This window comes from Hemitrygon akajei, chromosome 18 (assembly GCF_048418815.1).
Source record: "Hemitrygon akajei chromosome 18, sHemAka1.3, whole genome shotgun sequence".
NCBI lineage: Eukaryota > Metazoa > Chordata > Chondrichthyes > Myliobatiformes > Dasyatidae > Hemitrygon > Hemitrygon akajei.
The window spans coordinates 28,955,847-28,960,933 of record NC_133141.1 but is presented as its reverse complement, the minus strand read 5'-3'; the positions used below and the strand labels follow the sequence as shown (position 1 = coordinate 28,960,933).

General features: G+C 44.0%; 1 long non-coding RNA gene across 1 annotated transcript in view; it reads left to right on the top strand.

Annotated features, from left to right (window-relative positions):
• The first annotated feature begins 2,380 nt into the window (after window positions 1–2,380).
• LOC140741232 (uncharacterized) overlaps window positions 2,381–5,087 on the top strand; it is a 65,829-nt gene continuing 63,122 nt past the window's right edge. The window contains exon 1 of the long non-coding RNA XR_012102037.1: window positions 2,381–2,473. This is a non-coding gene — a long non-coding RNA (uncharacterized lncRNA). The remainder of the gene's footprint in view (window positions 2,474–5,087) is intronic.

Sequence of the window (5,087 nt, the reverse complement as noted above, 5' to 3'; positions counted from 1 at the left end):
GTCACTGACTGCCGGCCGCCGGCAACATGTTCAACACTACGCCTGCGTTTCTGCCCGCCCTGCCGGCTACTTTACCAACTGCGCCTGCGTTGCTGCCTGCCCTGCCAGCCACTCCACCAACTGCGCCTGCGTTGCTGCCGAACTCTCCGTCAACGAGTCTGCGCGTCCAACCGTCAGCTGAAGGTAGCGCGCTTACCGTTAACGCTCCGCGGTTCTGCGCGCAGGGTGGTTGTGTGGGAGGAGGGATGTCGATTGGCGCCGATGTAGTGCGCCTGCGTGGAGAGAGGTGGTAGCGAGGTGTCGGGGATAGTTTCTGACCCTGCAGAAAGTTAAATAATTTCAGGCTCAAATGTTGCTCGTGTTTGTTTGCAGAGGGCATTGTACTGTAATCGTCGCACAGTGGGGTGGATCACTGCGCTGTAAACATTGCACACCATCAAGGGCCCCTACTTTGCGTGACGTACTTTTTCTCAAAAGTTAAAAGGAAAATTTATTATCAAAGTACACATATGTCACCATATACAAACTTGTGATTCATTTTCTTGCAGCCATACTCAATAAATTCAATAAACATATTTAGTCAATGTACACACTGGTGTACAGCTAGTGTGCAAAAGACAATAAACTGAGCAAATACAAAAATAAATAAATAATAAATAAGCATTTAAAATCGACTTGAGATGAAGAGCCCTTCAAAGTGAGTCTGTGGGTTGTGGGAACATATCAAGTGATGGGACGAGTGAAGTTATCCCCTTTGGTTCAGGAGCCTGATGGCTGAGGGGTAATAACTGTTCTTGAACCTGATGGAGTGGGTTCTGAGGTTCCTGTATCACCTCCCTGGTAGTATCAGCAAGAAGAGATCATGACCTGGGTGGTGGGGGTCCCTGAGGATGGATTCTGCTTTTCTGCGACAGTATTTCATGTAGATGTGCTCAATGGTGGGGAGGGCTTTACCCGTGATGGATAGGGCCATAACCACTACTTTTTGTAGGATTTTCCATTCAAGGGCACTGGTGCTTCCATGCCAGACTGTGATGCAACCAGTCAATATACTCTCCACGACACATCTATAGAAGTCTGTCAAAGTTTTAGATGTCATGCTGAATCTTTGCAAACTCCTAAGTTAGTAGAGGTGCTGCCATAGTTTTGTTGGAATTGCACTTACATGCTGGGCCCAGGATGGATCCTCTGAAATGATAACACTGAGGAATTTAAAGTTGCTGACCCTCTCCTCCGATGAGGAGTGGCTCATGGATCTCTGGTTTCCTCCTCCTGAAGTCTATAATCAGCTCCTTGGTCTTGCTGACATTGAGAGAGAGGTTGTTGCTGTGGCACCACTTAGCCGAATTTTCAATCTCTCTCCCATATTTATCAGGATACAGTGCACAGTAGGCCCTTCCAGCCTTTTGAGCCACACTGCTCAGCGACCCCTGATTTAACCCTAGCCTGATCACAGGACAATTACAATGACCAGTTAACCTCCCAACTATTATGTCTTTGGACTGAGGGAAGAAACTGGAGCACCGGAGGAAATTCATGTGGTTACAGGGAGAAACTGTAAAGTACAAACTCCTTACAGGCAGTGACAGGAAATGAACCTGGGTTGCCTGTACTGTAAAACACTGTGCTAACCACTGCACTACTGTGCCGCCCCAATATGCTGAATCATCACCATCTTTGATTTGGCCTACGACAGTTGTGTCGTCAGCAAACTTGAATATTGGAGCTGTGCTTAGACTCACTGTCATAAGTGTAAAGTGAGTAAAGCAGTGTGATGCATCTATGCTGACGGAGATTGTGGAGGAGATGTTGTTGCCAACTGGAACTGATTGGGGTCTGCAAGTGAGGAAATCGAGGATCCAGTTGCACAAGGAGGTTTTGAGGCCAAGGTCTTGGAGTGTATTGATTAGTTTTGAAGGGTTGATGGTGTTGAATGCTGAACTGTAGTCAATATAGAGCAGGGGTGTCAAACTCATTTTAGGTCACGGGCCGGATTGAGCAAAATGCAGCTTCATGCGGGCCGGATCAGTCTGACGCGTGCGAACGCAGCTTTCGTTGCCTCCGTTTTTTCAGCCTGCTCTCATGTGTCTCAGTCTCTGCTATAACTACAAAGTGTTTCACTTTACAAATTTCGTTTCTTATGAAGAAGACTGCCGAATAAACACTAAAAACCCTGAAAATCTGGTACCTGAATAAACTCAGCATTAGCCATATCATACGCCATAGGCGCTTCGATTACTGGGGCCAGCTTTAATAGTAATTAGATATTATCTCGCGGGCCAAAGATAATTCCACCGCGGGCCGGATTTGGCCCGCAGGCCTTGAGTTTGACATATATGATATAGAGCATCCTGATGTATGCATCTTTTCTGTCCAGATGTTCCAGGGTTGAGTGAGGAGCCAATGAGATGGCATCTGCTGTGGACCTGTTGCTTCAGTAGGCAAATTGGAGTAGATCCAAGTCACTTCTCTGGTAGGAGTTGATATGTTTCATCACCAACCTCTCAAAACACTAAAATTACCAATAAGTAAGTAGAACTAAAATGAGGAATAGTGAGGTAGTTTTTATGCGTTCAGAACTTTAATAATGAAGGGGAAGAAACTATTATTGAATCGTTGAGTGTGGGTCTTCAGGCCTCTATACCTCCTCTCTGACAGTAGAAATGGGTGTTGAGGGTCATCAGTGAGATATAATTATGTATAATCTATGCATGATTTATGTTAAATGTATGTTAACTTATATACAACACTGCTGGAACCAAACTGTATTGGTCTCTGCCATTCAAGTTCATCAGAAATGTGGAGAGGGGGGAGCTTGCTACATGGACAACGGCTTGCTCTCCATATTGTACTCTTTGTGTATATAAACAGCTAGGATGCAACATTCATGGTTGACCCTGACTGACAGAGGCCTCACATGTTAACTCCTGTTTGTAATGTACAATACTGCTACCGCTGGGAATAGTTAATTTTCATGGCATTTATACCCATGACAATAAACTTGAACTTGCACACACTCTCTGAACATGGTTGCACCCCAAAAGATCGACTGTATATTCCTATCCATTGATACTGCCTGGCCTGCTGAGTCATGTTATGTTGAAGTTGTAAAAGACATTGGTGAGGCCAAATTTGGAGTTTTGTATGCAGTTCTTGTCACCTACCTAGAGGGAAGATATCAATGTACAGAAAGTTTACAAGGGCGTTGAGATCCTGAGTTGTAGGAGAAACTCTACCCTTTTCAACCTTTCCCTATAGGTTAGACCCATAAGTCCCAGCAACATTGGGAACTTCTCGGTTGAGTCCATAGCCATCTTAAGGAGGGATGAGCAGCTAGAGATCATGGTCCACGTTGATACCAATGACATTGGCAGGAAGTGTAATGAGGTCCTGAAGAGTGAGTTCAGGAAGTTTAACATATGGCTAAGGAGATGGTGAGGAGGGAGGGCTTAGGTTTTTGGATTGTTCTCGTCCAGGGAAGGTGAGACCTGAACAGATGGGACAGATTTGCACCTGAACTGGAGGGGGACTAATATCCTTGTGAGAAGGTTTGCCATTTCTGCTGTGGAAGGTATAAACTAGAGTTGCAGAGGGATGGGAATCAGAGTGCCAGGGCAGATAGTGGAGTGGCCGTGGGGAAAGATGTTGTTAAGCCTGCAGGCAAAGCCAGGAATCAAAAGGTTGAGAATTGTGAGAAGAATGATCTGAGTTGCATCTGTTGGCTAGAAAGAACAACAATCACTGAACAGGAATGGAGGCAGCCATTTCATGAGACTGTCTTTGCAGCCACCATTTTGTGAACTCTTTGATTAACTGATTCTTGGAATAACTTGATCAGAGCAGTTGAACACGGGCACAAGAAGTTTCTGCCAAAGATCTGCTAGACCTGACACTGTTATCAAGTAAGAAACTGTTTATTGTGTAGCCCTGTGCTACATCTAATGAGAATCTGACGCAGGACAGTCAGATGACCTCGAGGAACAAAATTGAAACAATGTATATCTTTAAACCCAACAGAAAAATGTATTTTGTTGCAATGGAATTGATTCTGACTGGGGCCATGGTTGGTCTTGCATGGCGTCATCCCAAGAGGGAGTATGACCCTCCACGAATAGTCAAAGAAAAAGTAACAAAGGAGAAACAGAAGATTTAATTTTGTATTATACTGGAGTGGATGGTTTGACGTGTATGGACAAAATCTTAGGTATTCCAGAGGGTACAAATCTACAATTCTCATAAAATTCAAAAGATGACATCAAGTATTCCAGAGGGAAATATTGAGTGACTCTGATTTTTGGGGTAAGTTTTAGAGTTGGAGATCAAATGTTCAAGTATATCCACGGGTGAGAATAGTATCACATGCCTCTGAATTACTAATTTTATGTACGCTGATAATTGATGAAAGCACAACAACACCTCTACTTCTTCAGGAGTCTGTGAAGATTCAGCATGTCATCAAAAACCTTGGCAAACTTCTATAGATGTGTGGTGGGAAGTGTGCTGACTGGTGCATTATGGCCTGGTATGGGAACACCAGTGTCTGAGCAGAAAATCCTACAAAAGGTAGTGGATTTGACCCAGTACATCACGGGTAAAACCGTCCCAATTAATGAGTACATCTACATGAAACATTGCCATATAAAAAGCAATATCCATCATCAAAGATCCTCTCCACCCAGGCCAAGTTCTTTTCTCACTGCTGCTATCAGGTAGAAGGTACAGAAGCCTCAGGACTCACACCACTAGGTTCAAGAACAGTTCATTCCCCTCAATCATCAGGCTCTTGAACAAAAGCAGACTATTCTCAAATAAGAAACTGTTTATTGTGTAAAATGGCTGGTTTGTCATCTTGTCATCTGGGATTAGTGTCTGGGTGATGTGGTTTAACTGGTTTGAACCAGTCAGAGTTGAATAGAACAAAAGAAGTCATCTAAGGCATGAAGTTGAAGGTGAAGGCCATAGAACTATACTGCTTGTAGCTCTGGGCTACGTCCAATGAGAATCTGACACAGGTGGTCAGATTACCTCAAGCCAACAAAATTGAAACATCATAGATTGACCTCATAAGGAAAAGTATAAAAATAGAT